This window comes from Triturus cristatus, chromosome 6 (assembly GCF_964204655.1).
Source record: "Triturus cristatus chromosome 6, aTriCri1.1, whole genome shotgun sequence".
Lineage (NCBI taxonomy): Eukaryota > Metazoa > Chordata > Amphibia > Caudata > Salamandridae > Triturus > Triturus cristatus.
The window spans coordinates 234,162,230-234,182,796 of record NC_140589.1 but is presented as its reverse complement, the minus strand read 5'-3'; the positions used below and the strand labels follow the sequence as shown (position 1 = coordinate 234,182,796).

Genomic DNA, 20,567 nt, shown 5'->3' with positions numbered 1-20,567 from the left:
AAATAAGACACAGTCAATTTTAAATTTTCAAACAGAATTCGCTCCATCCTCTTTAGGAATTACTAGAGTCGCTACATATCTTGGTGTCCGTCTTAGTTGTCATTTTGACGATGTTATTGCTTTGAATTATGAGCCACTGCTCAAAAAAGTTGTTGCAATTATGCGCAGTTGGCATAAGGTACCGCTAAGTATTATTGGGGGGTGTAATGCAGTAAAAATTAACACCCTCCCCAAGTTTTATATTTGTTTCGCACTATTCCACTGAGGGTTCCCCTGTCATTCTTTAAGCAGCTTGATAGTGCAGTAGGCAGCTTTATATGGGGCCACCGGAGGGCTAGGAGAGCCCTCAGGTATATTAAGCTAACATACAAACAAGGTGGCCCACGAGACTATCTCCAGGAAAGCTGCTTTGGAGTAAAGAATTTAATGTCATAACTACACAGTTGCTCTAGTGGTGAACCCATTAATTCAAACAATAATATATTGAGATCCCACCATGCTGTAATGCTTACTACAGTTTTCAGAAACAATGAAAACACCCATCCCGTTTTCAAAAACTGCAATCTCTCCTTGAACATCTGGAATAAAAAATCCAATACTGCGGACATTTGCAGAGCACTGTATGATCAGGTAGTCACACCACATACAAAACATACCCACCTGCAGTTGTAGGTATGTGAAGCTTAACCATCTGACTTTCACCTTGGTATCTAGCAAATCTTCTGAACAGTGAGATGTCCAGATGTACCCCAACATAACATCACATCATGGATGAATCTGTCATAAGTTAAAATTGACAATCCGTAACAGCCCAATCCAACACTTCCACTACACCCCGCTACTACCCACACCCCCGAACAAGTGATCCTTATCAGGCTACCACCTCTCCTGGCAAACATTCTACAATCCTTTCACTGTCCATAGCTTGGTGAGCACTGATACAACCTCATCTTAACCTAACCTATGGCACTGGCAGAATATGAGATGCAATTAGAACGCATCAGTAGAGACTGACTCCTCTTTCCACTAAAAATAATAGCTTAATCTCTTTTTTATGATGGATCCTCTTCGGAGGGCTTATTCCAATCAATTAAGTGCTTTCACAGCATTTAGATCACCAGTGCTAAAAGTTTTTCTCTGTGCTCTGCTCTGGAACCTAGGAATGGATGGAAGCCAAGCTGATGGAATACTTCTGAAGAAGGCACTACACTTTTTCGTCAACCTGCAGTAAGCACAAGTCAGTTTCTCTCACCCTAAGAATAAATATGCCACGTGACTCTCAATGGCATTAGGTACAGGTGAAGATTTGTGCAAGTGGCTTGTTCTGTTTCACTATAATGACTATGATGCAGTAGTACTCTGCATCACTGTCTTCAGTCCACAAAATCAGGCTACCTGGCTTACTAGACTTTGATTGCCACTCGAAGTTCTGGCCTCTAACAAATTTCCGCCTTGTTGGAGAAGTTGTCATTATATGATACTGATATAGTAAAAGATTTTTGAGGTGCCAAAAGCTCTAAAGACTGTGTTGCATACATTTATTCTATTACCTTCTTCAAGATATAGTCCAATCTTGTCTGTGAATTACTTCCTAGCGGCCAAAGGCGTTTCCAAACCCTGGCTACATATCAAATGAGAATCCTGACAGCCTGGCATAAAAAAGATACCTCATAACAAAGTACTAATTCCTGTTGTGAAAGATTCCATAGGGTCTAAGCCACATATTGACTATGTATTTTCTCCTGGTGAAATGGAAAGTGTTCAATCACCCTTTTACCTGCTTGCCAAATCAAGCTTTCATATCTTACCAAACTACTGACCGCATTCACTGACCCATTGGAAAATGCCTTCTTGGCCAAAGCATCTAGACCCTTAATTTCGCTGATAGGAGGCAAAAGGTGAACTACATTTTGCTTCCCCTTGAATTGGATGCATGAACCTCCAAAAAAATGGATACCAGATGATTTATCAAATAAAGTGGATCACATAGCATGGGTTTTTACTTTTACAACACATATCAGGCAATGTAAGGCAATCAAGATGGTATCTACAAAGATCCGTGTTGTGTCTTTTCTTCCTTGGCCCTTCGTCTAGACTGCATGAGTGATGTCAGTGTTGAGAATGTGCGATGCACGTGAAATGTTTGGTGTGAGTTCCACATTAGTCAGTTGAATGAGAACTCTCTTTTCAGGATGGGTTCAGTAAGAGTCACCACACTCTTGGTGGGAGGTAACCTGGAACTAGGCATGGGCTTATCATCTGGGTTACTGGTGACCTTAAATTTCATATAGGATTAGAGTTTATAAACTTGTGTGTTACCCACAACGGCGTGGACCACTTCTTCTTAATCGATTTTCAAAAGCCTCTTCAAAACAAAGAAAGGGAGACTCGTTCTGGGGTCCCTGGTTATGTATATCAGTCGCTGATTAATATATGTGCACCTCCTGAGCAGTTGGGGGACTGGAGGCCAGATGTGAAAAATACCTTTCCATCAAAGCAATGCAGGAGTTCTAGTCTTTGAAGGAATACAGGCCTCTCATATTCTACAAGTCTTCGAGAGTTTCAGTCAAATTGTATCACTTCCACTCCGTCTCCTTCCTTTTCATTATGAATGTGCCATGACATTTCATTATGAATACCCTTGTTACTAATATCACATTGGTCATCAGAATGAGAAAGGAAATCAATTCTAGCAAGTGGTGAAGTCAACCTTTGGTTTGACCTTGGCTTATGTGCCATAGCCGACAGCATCGAATGCACCACACAATTATCAACCAGAACCATAAGTCCACTAAGGGAAGATCCAATTGATCCCTCAGAATCACTTATGGCACAATCTCAACACCCAGAACCTGAACTCTAATGATAGCATTTCCAGCAAACCTTCAGAGTTCATCAATTATAAGTCTCCAAGGAACAGAGAGCTCTTTAATATCTTAAGCCCTGGAACAGTCAAGAGAGTAGGATAGAAGAATGGACGGCATCTGCTCATTCATCTGCGATGTCAGGGAGCTAATCTTTGCAATTAGGGCTTAAAAAGAGCCAATTTAAATGCTGCAGACAATAAAAGTGCCACCTTCCCTTACTAGGCACGTAGTCCAGAGACATCTGCTCAATGTCTCCAGTACAGGTACTATCCTTATAGTCCAACACCCAAGGCCAGAAACAGTGCCCTCTACTTTTTGTTCTCTGTGTAATGCCTATGCATAGAGTCTGTAGTCACTCTGGGATCTTGATCGGTTGCTTTTGCATTTTAAAAGTTGGCCTTTTTAAGGCACTCCAATGTGAATCAATATGCATGGAATGACAGGTACACCTCAGGTTGCAATCTATTTAATGGAGCCTAAGCTTCCTTTCCCAAGAAGGTCTAGCCTTGGCGGTCGTATCAGTCTAACTAACTTTCATTTTTAGCAGCTGTGACGGACTCTTAATAAACAGATACACTAGCTTTAGACATTGCTTTCATGAGCTGCCACGTTTAAACCCTTTTTATTCATGTCAGAAAAGAAACCGAAATGTTGGCTATTTAGGCATATAACACCATTACTTCACCCCAAGACATAATTGGCGGCCTCTGGAACCTTGACATTATATAATCTCATCAGAATTCCACCACAGGACTGGGAAGTTTCAAAAGTAAAGACACTACTGAGGGCAAAGTTTGTATTAAAACTAAAAGAAGAAATATCTGGCGTTGAAGAACCTTGGAAGACAAGAGAGCAGTGAGGGGCACAACGGTTCAATTCAAAATCAGTTTGAAAGTAAAGTCTGAACCTATACCAGCCATAAATTAAAAATCATGTGGCTAAGGCTATGAACCTTATGTTAAGCTGTCAAAGTAGCAGTTTCTTAAGGACAGGAGCATTTTGCATACACAAACTAACAATGTAAAAACTGGAGTAAACAAAAGGGGCCTGGAACACTTAAATCATAAGAATAAACAGCAATCCACAGACTGAATGGAAGAGTACGATGGTGTGGAATTCATATAGTCATGCCATATTGTTTTAGGTCAACATACAATAGATCTAATGTACATCTATTTTGATGATGATGAAAAGTAACTATTGCTGTTCTGGTGTGGAGAATTTTCAATTTATTTTTAGGATAGCATGTTTGGTTTTTGGATGACAGGTAAAAATACAATGGTGAATCAGTGTTCAGAGTTCGTAAATATGTTTGAAGTTCAATATATAGTATGTGAGAATTGTAAATGTATTAAGTTATTACCCGACGAGAAAAGATTGAGTTTTGTGTCGGTCAACTGGTTAACAAATATTTCTAGGATGTGGAATTAATTCTCACACTAGGTCTATTGTGTATAGAGTAAAACCCCTAGAAGAGAAAGAAGATTGAGCATTTCTTAAAATATAACATTTTTGGGCATGCAGCTTTTGAGATAGATGGACAAGGAAGATATTCTTGTACATTACCTGGGTCTTGACAATCTACAGACATATATACACGTTTATAGTCCACTTAATACTCATGAAATGCTAATGTGTTCAATTATGTTAAGGTGCTAGTGTCTATCTGCTGCCAACTGAAATACCCAATCACTTATTTAAGTGCCTCCAAACAATGAGCATAAAATAATCTAGTCACAACTTTGTTACCCATGGTGAATGTAACTTTTATAACTTGTTAAAATAAAACCAAACAGGAGATTGCTTTTCTTCTTCCCTTTATTAACAGTATTGCATAGTTACATAAAACGATGAAATACGTTCAATGTAAATTACCTCATGCCAAAAGAAATGTGCATATGCATGATCTGAACACTTTAGCATTTACCAGGTCATCATTACTAATATTACATTTTAATACGAACAAATCATGATAATTATAAGGCCACACAAGTTACACAGAAACAGCCTGTAACAGCGTATTACAACACATCAGCATCATCATCATTTATAATCTGTGCTAAAAAATGTCAACAAGTTTATGCTTCGACCAAAAAGATGCCAGAAGCTCAAACAGTACCACCGTAATTTCTCATGTTTGCAAGCGGGAACATGCATGTACCAGATATTTCTTATTGCAGGATGTTATGTAACCAGTTGTCGTTTAAAAAATATTTTAAGAAATATCCTTGTGCAGTGAGCCTAGTGGTCACGATACTGAATATTGCAAACAACTGAGTAAACTCATATTTCCCCATCCAGTGTCCCTTATATAATTGTGAATGTTTAAGTGGTTATTTTACCCAGCATTAACAAACAAAAAAGACCCCTCTTTTACTTGCTGCTGTTAACTACAGAAAAACACAGTCAACATACTTAAATCTCAGTTGTAAAGCTTTAGGCAAAAGCAATGTGATGATTTATGCCTAACAAAAGGTATGCATCCGCTTAGTGACTAGGTGTGTCTAGATTCAGGTAATTTTCAAATTACATAGTGATGAAAAAAATCTTAAACAAAAGAATTCAATGCCCTTCAAGAAAATCATACCACCACAAAGAGCATACAAACATATCTATGAATTGTATCTGTCCAAACAGCCTTCACATAAAAGTTCAGTGAATCTACAGTCTGGACCCATTTGGACAACATTTGTTGACATCACACTGGGATCAGTAGAGATGAAGCAGATGACTTTAGAGGTGAGCATCCTTCACAGTTTAGACCAAATACTCACGCCTAGACACAGCTTTCATTAAACACAGTTTCCTTTGACACAAATGAAAGAGGTTTAATGAACCTCTCTGATCAGTACCAGAGAAAAGGAAGTACACCGTAGGGTTTTTTGTTTGCAGACTGATGAGTAGAGCAATTTTCGCACAAGCCATTATAAAAATGTCCAATCGAATGGCTCCTCCTTTAGACTGGAGCGTCATACTTCAATTGCGTAAACACTTTATTAGAGAGTTTAAACGGCTTATGAATTTTTAGCTATTTACACCTAATAACTTGAAGAAATTAAAATAATCATGCAAAGGTGGTTGTTAATAATTTGACAACTCCCAGAATATTTTTGGGACCTAGTCTTTAATCATGTGCCTGACATCGTACGACCATCAAAAATGAAATGTCAATGTGCATGGAGGGGATACTGTACAAACAGTGAGAGAAGGAGCATATGTATTTAATAGCAACATCGTATCGATAAGAAAATACATTACCATAGTAAACATACAGTCTGATTCTGAACTGTTGAAACAGGCTTCGAATATCTTCAACAAAATCACTTCAAGTGAGCATCTTTAATCAATATTATTATTTTCAAACTTTAGCTTTAAGCCTAAGTCATTTTAACCTAGACGTGCCAAAACTATGAAGCAATACTGTGAAATAGATTTTCTGGTACATATATTTTTCCTTGAAAAGATTTCCAGTGCAATAAAAAGGAACCAATTATTAAAATGAATAATGAGTCAAATCTTACAATATTGCTAAAATATACCTGGATGACCTTGACTTGGAGTACAATGCACGTTATTATATATTACGATGCTGCACAAACCTCCTTCTGGAGATCCCTCGCCTTTGAAGGGGTGGCTCGATGCCGGCGGAGAAACCGGTGGAATCAATAGGTGCGAGAACGGCGTTCCCAATGAGCACACGGGTCCAAGAATAAAATAACAGGGTCGAGTTATGCCAACACAAAGAGGTTTATTACAATCATAAACCTGTTGTTTATGATTGTAATAAACCTCTTTGTGTTGGCATAAATCGGACCCTGTTGTTTTATTCGTGGACCCGAGTGCTCATTGGGAACGCCGTTCTCGCATATATATATATATATATATATATATATATATATATATATATATATATATATATATATATATATATATATATATATGTATGTATGTATATATACACACACACACACACACATAAAATATAACAACTGCTGCTCCGCCCAAAAAATATAAACTACACCTTGAAATTGTATAAGAAACAAGCTTTAAATAAAAAAATAAAATGATCGATTGTTTCAGTCACCAGCCCTACTTTATTGGCTAGTAGTATGCACTTAAGACATGATTTATTATGAAATGTATAGACAGCTTATTATGTTCTAAAAATATTAGAAATAGGTAATACCTTTTTGCGCTATGCAAAAGTAGCAAAAACAAGGACTTTGAATACACCTTAATTTAAAGCTGGTCTTGTAACAGTTTGTCTTTTAGAACCTTCCACTAGCACCTCCTATGTTGGTGGAAGTGTCTGGCCAACAAAACAAATTAAACAAGCATTGGCATAGCCAATAGGTCTCGCCTTTGGGACCTTATAAGTGTTTAGCCATGCAACAGTTGCGTAACTAAATACTTATAAGGTCCCAAAATCGAGACCTATTGGCTATGCCAAGCGGCCTTGCGGCCGCGAAAGTGATCGCGATTGCGATCGTGATCAACATCAAAGCAGCCTGAAAGTAATTGTGGTAAAACGCAGCGCGCGCGCCCGCGCACATGCACTGTAGCTCTAGGCTGGCCTGGTAGCACTTTTTGGAGCCCTCTCAATAAGTCTCGCCAGACCAGCGCATGCGCTGGGTCAGGCGAGACCTAAAAAGGGGCTACTTGTCTACGCAGACAATATGTTTTTGGAATGCACGTAGCACAAGAATTGCAAAGACACATTTTAACACACCAACTGCAGATAAACAAGGGAGACCGTCCCTAGTGTAATTTATTGGAGGGTGTCCACATTTAAAAAAAAAAAAGGCATTGCTAGAGATTTGAAATTAAAACATATGCACCACTGGCCGACACATTCCAGATTGGAATGATATGGATCCCAGGCTAACACATCGAAAAAGAAGTTAACTAATTCATTTCTGAAGTCGACAATGACATGGACTGAACAGAAACAGAAGAGCACGGATGAGAAATTAAACTACCAAAGCTTTAAAGGAGGACATCAAAAGTCTGCATTTTGTTGGGAGCGCCACTAGTGACAACGGAATGGCAAAAAGCCAATAATGTCTGGTATATGCCTTCTACTTCAACATTCCAAAGTTTGCCTTTCTGGTACTTCCTTTTTATTTTAAATTTGTGTGCGATGACCTAATGTCATTATAGCTCGTGTCTTGGTAATGAAGGCCATTAAAGGCTCTCTTCTCCAATACAACCCTTGCAACAGACCTTAACACTGCAGTCTTGGCTACAACTTGGCAGGGGTGAAGGCCTTCAAGGACTGGTATTTTCCTCAGCAGTTGGCAGTAATGCTATATCACAACAGTGGTAGGATAACAGCTTCTTTGAAGAAAATAAGATGTGGACAGTGATTAATTGCTGGTATGGTTTAAAAGTCAAAATATTAAGCACTAAATAGATTGATTTTTAAAGTATTACATTTCCTGATGGTGGCTCAAGCCTATAATTCAGGGAGAGGATTATTATCAACTGGTATAGTCTTCAGCTGTAGACTGTAATGTATAGTCTTCAGCTGTAGACTGTAATGGTAGATTAGCACACTACCTGGAAAACCGGGATTGGCTAAGACAATCAGAAGGTATAAATTGAATGTTAGTCCACATTCACAGGCCAGGGAAAATCTGAAGCAAGAACATGAAGCATCAAGGGACGGTTAACATGGTAAAAATTATACTACTAGCTTTAGTGCCCTCTTGCACACCGGCCTTTTGACAAGGAGATACTACCCGTTCCCTCAAACTCTCTTTTGGGGTCTTAATGCTGTGTTATTTCAACAAGACGAGTCCCCATGGTCACGGGTACCTATGTTTGCAGCTGCTCTGCCTGGCTCATTGGCAGGGGTGGAGATGGACATTGGAGAGTTTGGAAGCCAGTCCTAGAGCACAGAGATACTCACACTTACCCAGGGGAGAAGTTGAATGACAGGCTGTCTTGCAGCCTGGGGAATTGAAAGCCAGTGAACAAGATGCCAGCTCAGCAAGACACCATTGATATTCAGGTCCCACATAAGAAGGTAGAGTCTTCTTAAGTAGAGGTGGAACTTCCAGGATAGCACAGGGACAACTGGCACAGAATATTGGACACACTTCTAACCATTCCACCGATCGGGGAAAAGGAAGAAAAACGAGCGTTTGGTTTTACCAGGAATGCCCTATATAAGGCCCCTTCTCCCTACAGTAAGTAAAAAAGACTCTGGACGCAAAGGGCACTCCCTGAAAGTAATTTTTCCTTCCACAGAGTCAAGTGAGGAGGTTATTCTGCCCCATCCCAGCAGTAGACACAAACGTTCAAAAAGAGAGAAGAGGCTGAACATAGAGGATGCTTCATGAAGCTCCCCTTTCTATTTTTCCACAGGGCACATGGGGTAACAAGTGAGAAAAGGATTAACGATGCTGATTGACTGCAATATGAAACACTAAATTATGACCTATGCTTAGAAAATACTCTGATCCAGAGGACTGAAGTAATATTCCTTCTAAACCTAAAAGCCTACATATGCCTTCATTTAAATTATAAAGAAAGTAACACATTTGGGTGTCTGTCCTTTTATACCAGTCAGCCTTGTCACAGTCATTAAGAGCTGCTTCACTCATTATGTCTCCTCACCTTTGGCTACGGCCCATAACTGTAGGATGGGCAATTAACACTGGTCATTGTCCACCAATGAAAGGGCTAAATAATCCTCTCAGTAGGTGGACAATAACTTAATTAACAGCCTCTTCTGAATTTTAGGACCTAAGTAGCTTGTGCTCCAAATCTTAAAGGCTTTCAGACGCTGGGGAAGTGTAGGATACAATAGAGCAGCAACAATGGGGTTTGTCAGCAGTGTATATGGGGAAGATCACTCCAAGGAGTAAAAAATAGGTCTTCAAGGAAGCACAGAATGGTGAGACAAAGTGCAGGTAGGCAATAGTACTCATTATTGCTCCTTACCCTCGCCATTGGCCCGAAAATGTGGTGTGGGCACATTAACATGCACTACTGCCCAACTACACAGCTGAAAACAATACAATATTAGCCCTTATTCAAAGCACAGCATTTAGTGTTTATGGTCTAAGGAGAATTGAAGAATAAAAAATCTTGAAACCATATAATCTCAATGTGCTCACACTACATTAGGTAACAGAGAGGTGATAGTGATTGGTGATACTGCTGACACTCGAGCAGCAGTGACTATATTGGCCTATAGTTAGAAGACTGCAAATGAAAATTTACTGGCAGTACCCACACACACAAGACACCACAAATGAAACAAAATGTTTTGTATTAAACACAAAAGATTTTTAACAAGGAATTAAGCAACTACAAATGTTGCTCACAAGACCGCCTTTGTTATGTTGGTCCTGCCTATTCTATTTACTGGACTGGACTTGCTGGAGTAAAAAAAAAAAAAATACTAGCAATACGGGAAAGTGATTAAGTTAGAGGATGGGTATTGTTTTGCTCTTATGCAATTTGTGGACAGTAGTTCCAGCATGTAGTGAGCAGTAGGGGTGGCATGACAACTCAATGCATTCATCTATTCCAGAGTTCACTGTTAGTTTGGACTCCATCCAAAGAAGGAGGTGCCAGACATGGATTCATAAGGCTCTATGCTGTCATGAAGGAAGTGTAAAAGTGATTAGGCAATGACTGACCCAATATGTAAATTGGATACATATTTCTGCCCTCTGTCTACGCACCAGACTGCTCTGTGGTGCTGCTTACAGCTACACTGCCTCTTCCTCTAGACTTGGTATTTCTTCAACCTATTTTGGTAGCCGGAGGTGCAAGAACCAGGTTTTAGGACTGCTGAGAATGCAGCACTTCTTTCGAAATAAGACAACTTTGATAGTGAGGGCATGTTTGAAGCCCAAACGGATGTTGACCGTTTTAACTTCTAAAAATGCAAACATTTTCCCTGGAGATTTTGAAGTAAGCAGTAGATTTATATGGCTTATTTTCGGTGTTACTCTTTCATCCCACTCAAAAGAATTCCTCCAGAAAAGGAATATGCTACTTACCAGTATGCATCTGTTCTTGGCATGTAGAGCTGCAGATCTACACACTGTGCATAGATCGCCATCTGGTGTTGGGCCCGGATGTTTCAGTTGTTTTTCTTTTGGAAAGTCTTTGGAAGTCACAAGGTATGTGACTCCTCCTATAGATCATATTGCGCATGGGCTTCGGCTCCATACTCAGATTGTTTTTCGCCAGCGGGGAAATGATGGAGCTTTGTAAAAAACAGGAAAGATACCCATGTGTGCTGTATCTAAATAAGATAAACTGGAACAGATAAAAGTAGGCGGGTGGGCGTGTGTAGATCTGCAGCTCTACATGCCAAGAACAGATGCATACTGGTGAGTAGCATATTCCATTCGAGGCATATGAGCTGCAGATTACACACTGTGCATAGATTGTGTAGCAGTACCCCCTCCTAGCGGCAACCACCAGTATCTGTTGCAGTTGTTTGAAACAGTGTTTTGAGGACAGCCTGGCCCACACTAGCCTGTTGCTTAGTTTGCACATCTACACAATAGTGTTTAGTGAAAGTGTGCAGTGTAGACCATGTAGCTGCTTTGCAGATATCATCTAAGGGGATGTTCCCTAAAAATGCCATGGGAGCCCCTATCTTACGTGTAGAGTGGGCTTTAGTGGAAACAGATAGTGTTCGTTTTGCTTTGTGGTAGCAAATCTGGATGCATTTAACAATCCACCTAGCTATCCCAGATTTGGAGATGGGGTTGCCTTTGTGTGGTGGTGAGAAAGACACGAATAGTTGTTTGGTCTTGCAAAAAGGTTGTGTTCTCTCGATATAGTAGAGTAAAGCACTTTTGACGTCTAGGGTGTGTAGAGCTCTTTCTGCAATGGTTTGTGGCTGCAAGAAGAATACGGGCAGTTCCACAGATTGATTGAGGTGAAAGGGAGAAATTACTTTAGGAAGGAATTTTGGATTAGTGAGGAGAACAACCTTATTATGATGCATTTGCAGAAAAGGTTCTTGAATGGTGAGTGCTTGTATCTCACTGACCCTTCTGAGGGAAGCAATGGCTACAAGGAAAGCCGTTTTCCATGTTAAAAATTGAAGCTCACATTTATGTAGAGGTTCAAATGGAGGCCCCATTAGTCTTGTGAGAACAATGTTTAGGTTCCACACTGGTGAGGGTGGCACTCTGGGGGGAATTATTCTTTGAAGGCCTTCCATGAAGGCTTTTATGGCAGGTACTCTGAAGAGTGATAGATGCTGTCTATTTTGTAGATACGCTGCTATGGCAGCAAGGTGTAGTCTAATAGACGTGTAGGCTAGATTGCATCTTTGTAGGTGTAGTAAGTAGCCTATGATGTGTTGGATAAACACATCTAAGGGATTGATATTATTGTTGTGACAATAAATCACGAAACGTTTCCACTTGGCTGCGTAGCAAGCTCTAGTGGTAGGTTGTCTAGCTTCTTTAATGATGTTCATACAGTCAGGGGGAAGATTAAGGTAACCAAATTCTAGGATTTCAGGAGCCAGATCGCAAGGTTGAGCTGAGCTGGGTCCGGGTGTCTGATCTCTCCATGGTTCTGGGTTAAGAGGCGTGGAGAGAGGTGTAACTTTTGGTGTGGAACTACGGAGAGTTCCAGCAATGTGGTGTACCACGGTTGTCTGGCCCAAGTCGGAGCAACTAGGATGAGAGTTAGGGAATGTTGCTGTAGTTTGCGCAGCACTAATAGAATGAGTGGGAGAGGTGGAAAAGCGTACGCAAATCTGCCTGACCAGTTCATCCATATCGCATTGCCTTTGGACAATGGGTGTGGATATCTCGCGGCGAAGCTTGGGCATTTGGTGTTTTTGTGGGTGGCGAAGAGGACTATCTGTGGTTGCCCCCACATTTGAAAGAATGGTTGAAGAACTTGTAGATGAAGTTCCCACTCGTGGATTTGTTGTGTTTGACGGCTCAACAGATCTGCAATGGTGTTTTGGACTCCTGGGACATGTTGGGCTAGGAGAAAAATATTTTGAGGTATGGCCCACCTCCATATGGTCTGTGCTAGCTGGGAGAGCTGGAGAGTGTGTGCCGCCCTGTTTTTGGATGTAGTACATTGCTGTCATATTGTCTGTGCGGACTAAGATATCCTTGCCTGAGACGTGTGTTTGAAAGGCTTTTAGGGCTAGAAATATGGCCAGTAACTCCAGATGGTTGATGTGGAGTAACTTTTGTTGAGGTGTCCAACTGCCCTGCATGGTGTGATGTAGTAGGTGAGCTCCCCAGCCGGAGAGCGATGCGTCCGCAGTTAGAACTATTTGAGAAACCGGTTCTAGGAACGGTCGCCCTTTTGAAAGGTTTTTGGTGGTCCACCACTGCAGAGAGCGATGGGAACGACCGTCTACCAACACTAGATCTGATAATTGACCCTGAGCCTGGTTCCATTGGCGTGCTAAGCACTCTTGGAGAGGACGCATCTGGAGTCTTGCATGAGGTACTATGAATATGCAAGAGGCCATCATCCCTATAAGTTGCATAAACACTCGGGCTGGAAGAGAGTGTTGTGGTTGAAAAATGGCGCGAAGAGCTTGTATGCTTGCTATCCTGGCAGGACTGGGGTAGGCGAACGCTCTTGAGGTGTCTATGGTGGCACCGAGGTATTGTTGTACGTGGGACGGATGCAGATGGGACTTGGCGTAGTTTACTGTGAAGCCCAGGTTGTGAAGTAGTTGGATCGTGGCGTGAGTGTGTTGTACACACTGGTTGTATGAGCCAGTCGTCTAGGTATGGGAAGACGTGGATGTGTTGTCTTCTCAGGTGTGCTGCCACTACCGCTAGGCACTTGGTAAACACTCATGGTGCTGTGGTGACTCCGAAGGGGAGTACTTTGAATTGGTAGTGGTGACCGTCCACTACGAATCTGAGAAACTTCCTGTGAGCGTTGTGAACTGGAATGTGGAAATAGGCGTCCTTGAGTTCTATGGTGGTCAGGAAGTCGTCCTGGGAGAGCAGAGGAAGCACCTGCTGGAGTGTGACCATGTGAAAGTGGTCTGAGTGTATGTATTGGTTTAGGGGTCTGAGGTCCAGAATGGGTCTTAGAGAGCTGTCCTTTTTTGGTATGAGAAAATATAGGGAGTAAACTCCCTTGTTTTGTTCGTGGGTAGGAACTGGTTCTATTGCATTTTTTGTAGGAGGAAGATCACCTCCTGCTTTAAAAGTGACAAATGTTGCTGTGACATTGGGCGCTGTTTGGGTGGAATGGTTGGGGGGTAGATGTTAGTTCTAGACAGCAGCCTGATTGAATTATCTGTTGCACCCATCTGTCTGAGGTGATGGTAGCCCAGACAGGAAGGAAATTGTGGAGTCTGCCCCCGACTGGAGTGGAATAGTCTGGGGGAGTGGAGGGAAGTCACTGGGTGGGGGTGGAGGCAGGGCGGGAGGTGTTAGTTTTGCCTCTGCCTTTGTTGTTGTTACCCCTGTAACTGCCTCCTTGGTAACCCCTAGTGAAGGTGGATTGGGTAGGGGTCTGGTAGGAAGTGGAGGCGCTGTCAGAGGAGTAGCCTCTGGTGGTGCTTCTAAAGGAAGAACGGCGAAAGGAGCGCCTGGGAGCTTGCGACTGTAAGGCTCCCATAGATTTTGCTGTGTCTGTGTAATTTTTTCGAGGGTTACATCGACATTAGGGCCAAACAGGTGTTTCTCATCAAAGGGGTGGTTGAGGATGGAACTCTGAACCTCAGGTTTGGACCCTGAAATACGTAGCCAGGCATGCCTACGCAGAAGGACGGTAGTATTTATTGCCCTGGAGGCGGTGTCAGCTGCATCGAGGGCACAACGGATGGAGGTATTAGTGATAGTTTTACCCTCCTGAATTAGTGCGTTGGCCCTATGTTTGTATTTGTCAGGGAGGTGTTGCATTATTGACTCCAGCTCATCATAATGTGCCCTGTCATATCTGGCTAGGAGCGCTTGGGTGTTAGCAATGCGCCATATGTTGGCAGAGGCGTCCAGGAGTGTATGACTCCTTATCTGGCGGTGGAGCTTCACCTGATACCTGGGAATTGGCACATTTTCTCGCATTGGAGACCACCAGGGAGTCTAGTGGTGCGGGGCCTTTAATGTAGGTTGGATCTGTTGGGGCGGCCTTATATTTTTTCTCAATGCGAGGGTTAATGACCCTGGCCCCTACAGGGTCTTTAAAGACCTCTGGTGCGTGCTTAATAACCCCCTTAAGCATGGGCAGAATTGAGGTGGACCTCTGTGCAGTGTCAAATGTATCTAAGAGGAAATCACCCTCTACGGGGTCTGTGTGGAGATCATCCCTGTGGTAGTGGGCATCCCTATGGAGTAGCTGGTTAAAGCCCATGGTGTCCACTGGGGGGGGAGGGTCTAGAAGGGTAAAGATCGTCCTGCGGGACGTTAGGGATGTTGTAGTCGTCCCATGGGTCTGGGGAGCCTGTAGGAGTAGGGTCCCCTGTTGGTTGGTTGTGCGCCCCGTCCCCATGTGTCGTAGATAATGTCATCATCATCATCATCATCCTCATCTGGAGATAGTGTGGGAGAATGATGGGGTGGGAGAGGAGAAGGAGGAGGAGGGGGAGGAGGTGAAGGAATCCTCAAATGGGAGGTGGCAAAGTCTCTCCTTTTTGGTGGTGGAGCTGGTGCAGGCTTGTCCAGTGATCTTTTTCTGGTGATAAGCGTCAAATGCCCAGTCTCTGGATCCTTTACGAGGGTTTTCTGGTAGGGATCGGGTCGAAACAGTTCCTCTGGAAGGGGCAGATCCTTCGGTGCCGATGGTGTCGGAGCCGTGGGTTTTTTAGGCGTCGATTCGGCACTGGTTCTTGGTTTGGAACCGTGGGGTTTAGAAATGTCTTGACTTCCTCGGTTCCGAGGTGGGTTTCGGCTTCGAGGTTTGGGAGTCCAGGCTTTTCGGCTTCTTGCTCGACTCCGAGGATGTTATCGGTGCTGAGGAGCCGGTGCCAGTCTTCGGCGCCAAGTGCTTCAGTGTCAAGCTCGGCGCGGACGAGGAAAGGGGCGTTTTCTTTTTCGGTGGCGGTGTCGATGAGATTTTTTCGGCACCGAGGGTAGGCTGGCTCGAGCCCGAGCTGCCTGAAGGCTTGATGGGCTTCTTAACCGGGCCCGGAAGCGAGGTATGGGAAGCAGTCTTTTGGTGCAAACTTAGGCCCGAAGGCGTGACCGAAGCCTTTTTCAATGGCGTGGAGGGGGGTTTAGGGTCGGGGTCGACGTCTGTACTCACGCCCCTCTGTGCCGGAGTGATGTCCTCGATGTCGGAGTTGTCAGCTTCGGAGGCGCTGACGAAGCCCTCTTCGGTGTGCTGTTGTTCCCGAACATCGACACCTTCTTCGAAGATGTCGTCGGGGATCGAAGTCGACGAGTGAGCTATTGTTCTCCTTGCTCGTCGGTCCCAGATCGTCTTCTTCGATCGGAAGGAGGCGCAAGCTGGACAGTCCCTTGCCTCGTGTTCTGGAGAGAGGTAGAGGTTGCACACCCAATGGAGATCGGTGTGGGGAAACTTCGACCCAATCGAGGACACTTTTTAAATGGCGTCCTTTCCATCAGCCAGGACCGGAGCCCAAGTAGGCCCGAAGGCCTTCGTCAACGACCGGAATCGAAGACTTCGATTGTTGAGAGTCGCGTCGAGTGTGGAGAACGCAATCGAGACAATACCATTGAAGGGGGGAGGATTGCGCGCCAAACAGGAAAACTGGAATGGTTCCGAACTGGAGCGCGAAGAACACATCCGAGCCCGATGGCGGAAAAAAACAATCTGAGGATGGAGCAGAAGCCCATGCACAATATGATCCAAAGGAGGAGTCACATACCTCGTGACTACCAAAGACTTTCCAAAAGAAAAACAACTACAACATCCAGGCCCAACACCAGATGGCGATCTATGCACAGTGTGTAATCTGCAGCTCAACAAGTTTTTCCTTTTAGTGGCAGGAATCACAGACGCAAGGCAGCATCTGCTAGTGGACCTTCCTCTGAGAGGAAATTAATATCTGGGGTTTGTAAGGAAGTGACAGTGGTCCTCTGGTGGGGTCAGACTTAGATGTGCCTATGTTCTAAAAATCTGTGCCAAAATAAATTTCTGAGGAAAAGATTGGCCCTTATAGGTGAACATTTGCTACAGAAAACACAAATCCACAACAACAGAAGGGTTTACAGCTACTAAGAAGGTCTATGGCTGTGGAGACATTTGCTGCTGACGCTAACGTCCCTTGAGTAGATGTTACTTAACGTACGTAGAGTTGAAGAAATTGAAATTCCACCTATCTGAGATAGGATTGTTTGAGGAAAACAATATTTTTAGAATTGCATATTCTGGGAAACCTTGAAATTGTGGTTCAAAAACAGGAGCACTATAAATGGTATACACAGGATAGGAACAATATGACACCTCACACACTTATGTTGAGGCTTCGAGAAAAGCAGCTGTTTGCTTAGATCATGCGTGGTTTCTATCAAACAAAGTGAAATTGCAATCCACAGGTCATGCCACAGGCTTTACAAGGACTTTATTCAATGACCAAAGAGGCAGTTAGTTACTATAAGGATAACTGCCTGTATTCAAATACACACAAAACTGTAGAGTTCAATGTTTGTCATGGATTATGGTGCCCAAGAACTGATAGCAATCTGGCTACAAAAGTTATAGATACATTCAAGCTAAGGGAATTACACATGTGTGGTATAGTGCTTTCAGAGTTGTGCATAAAACCTTTTCTTCACTCATCTTACTCAAACCAAGTGCCCAGTGCTCTACTGCACTTCTGAAGAGAACAAGTGTCTGAATACAACTCCTAGGAGAAGATATATTACTTGCCCCAGGGTTTATGACTGCCGTTAGAGCTAAACATTTTAAAACAAACCTTCAATACTTTTGAAGAAATGTAGCTTCAAGGACATCAGTGGAAAAGATTGAATTAATATATCTAACAACCCTAACAGTTAACATCACTTGCCATAAGCCAACTAACTGGAAATACCCTGCTAAACAAGAAACAGTTACTGAAAAAAGTAAACCTACTATGTTAAATACTGAACAAGTCAAAAAGAGGCCAAGGGGCGTGGAGCAAGTAGAGGGAGCTTAAGGCACGTAGGAGGGGCTGGAAACAGAAAGGGTAAGATGGAGAAAGAGCAGGAAGGAAAGGATGCGGGAAAAAAGGAGACAGGGGCAGTGCTTAATTTGAGCGGGTGGTTTCCGGTTCTCAGCATCGGCACATAATTGTCAACACCGGTACTTAAGATAGGCTGCACCATGGTGGCGCTGACTGTCTAATTTACAGATGAGTACAACAGATACTTATTATTTCAAGATTCATTAAAATGACTATTAACAGTGCTCAAACCATTTTTATAGCTTTGAGGGCTTGGAATAGTCACACTTTTAGGAGTGTGATGGTTAATAGTTGCGTTGGTACTGTCATGGGCAGCGCTGGCCGGGGCAATGGGTGGTGCAAGCTGCAGTGGCCTCCGAGTGAAGGCACGAGGCCCCTTTTTTCCCACAAATTATGCACTGCAGAAAGCAAGAGTTTAGGCACATGATGAGCATATGGTTACATAAAGCAATAGCTCCTGACCAAAGTAGAGTTCCAAGAAAGAACTAAAGATCCAGTCCAAATACTCAGAGGGCTCATTCTGGCAAGAATGGTCAGATCAAACTCAAGGAAGTCTTGGGAGAGCTAAAGAAAGATATATTATAGCCCCAAGACCACTGGTCAAGCAAAAAAGAAAGTATGTGAGAGAAACTGTCAGAAATGGAAATGAAACCAGAACCAATAGTTAAGATTAGCAAGAAATTTGACAACAGCAAAAGAAATGCAACTACTACTGGAACCATCCCACAAAAAATAAAACATCTATGGTTCATGTGTCGATTTATTGAAAGGGACTGCAAAGAAAGCTCATGCTCCGGCCATATATTCCCTCCTAGGCTGCACATGACAATCGGGCGCTGATTTGGAGTTTGCACACAGGGTATTCTTTCGCAAATGTAAAAGAACATCCTGTCCCATCAAACTCTTCGTCCACTCTCCTCATTCAGAGACAGGCACAACATAATCTTTCTGTCGAAGGAGCCCCTGTTGGCTCTGTCAATGAAAAACGTCCTCCAATGGCCCAATGAAGTGGAGGTTGTCAGCGAGAGAGCCCTATACCACCCTCCCTATTTATGGTGGATGGTGTAATGACCTTTTTTCGTGAGCCTCACCACCAGGAAAAACTCCCAGGGAGAAGGGGGTCATTTGTTTTTTGTTTATCAGAAACAAACTCTTGCTTTGGGAGTTTGTTTGTGAAAAACAAAAGAAAGTACCACTGAGCTGGTGATTATCTCCAATTTGAATGAACGGTAGACTGTCTGGGTGGGATAAGTAATATCCTTGGCCACTAGGACGGACAGACTGTAGTCCAAAGTCTACATCAGGTCCTTAACCTTTCTTTGAGAATCCAATAAGAGCATGAACCTGAGCAACAGATTTAGAACTCTCAACTAAGTTGTCTAGAATACCTGTTTTGAGGGAAGATGGCTATTACCATTAGAAGAGTCAAAAAGAACAGTGCATCAAAAAGGAGTGCCAGAATCTCACAGTGTGCCTCTTGTGGGTGGAAAGTAAAAATCAAAGATGCATCACTAACAGCAAATACTACTAAGATAATATACACTTAAAATATGTGTCAATGAATGGGTTAATTCTGCAATCAATGTTGATAACTTGACAATGAAAAAAGTCAACAAAGACTTCACATCAGCCTAATGGAGTTCAAACGATTTTTGATAAGCCAACCTGCCTCAATCCTTCACCATCACAGACAACTTCACCAAAGTTTTGACTCTGAGAATCTTATCTATCCACCACAGTTAGACACAAGGTGCTAAACAAAAAGAGAAGGAGTAGAAAGAATCTCCTGAGCCAGCATGCTAGCAGTCCACTTAGCTATCAACAACACAAACAGTGAAGTGCGCTGGTTCAGTCCACCAAGGCTGCCTGAAACTCACTGCACACAACAGAAAACTTGGCGGCATTCAGAAAAACAGGGTTTCAAGGAGAGCCCTTTCCAGCAGAAGACTAGAGTGCGGAAAAAAATCAAAACCCATTCAAGCAGTCAGACAGCAAGAAAACCTTTTCTGCAAAACCACAATGGGTTTCTCACACAGGGTGTTACCAAAAGCTTAAACCCTGACTGAAGAGGCACTAGGGATGCAATAAATGAATCTTCTAAAGATTTTTAGCAGGAGCATCCACAACTGACCTGCAGACCCCTGAAGCCACAGGGATCACCCAAACTATCTTAATATGGCAACACAAGTGTTTCAGGAGTCAGAACCTTGATAAACAACGCTCAGACCCATTTTTGTCCATGTATATCTATACAGAGGGGTTCTTCAGATTATGCTTGTACCTGGACCACTATACGAAGAGGCACAGGGCCAACTGACAATCATACATGGAAGAACTGTACATACATTAAATGAAAGAATATGAAAATCATGTAGATTCAAGGTTTTTTATGACACTCGTCAAAGCTCAAACACACCACACACTGAAGACAGAATGCCTGGCTGAAGACGCAAAGATAATTTTTCCATAACCCCAGGATATAAAGTCCGATGAAAGCCCAAGGAGAAGTTCACTAGATGAGCACCCTGCACACAGGGAGGGCCCTAGAAACACCTACCTTTCGGATGTCTGTCTAATTGAGATACATGAACAAAGCA

The 20,567-nt window shown here is 42.7% G+C and overlaps 1 protein-coding gene across 2 annotated transcripts in view; it reads right to left on the bottom strand.

Annotated features, from left to right (window-relative positions):
- Positions 1-20,567, bottom strand: part of ITSN2 (intersectin 2) — a 1,173,023-nt gene that overhangs the window by 151,992 nt on the left and 1,000,464 nt on the right. The window lies entirely within an intron of this gene.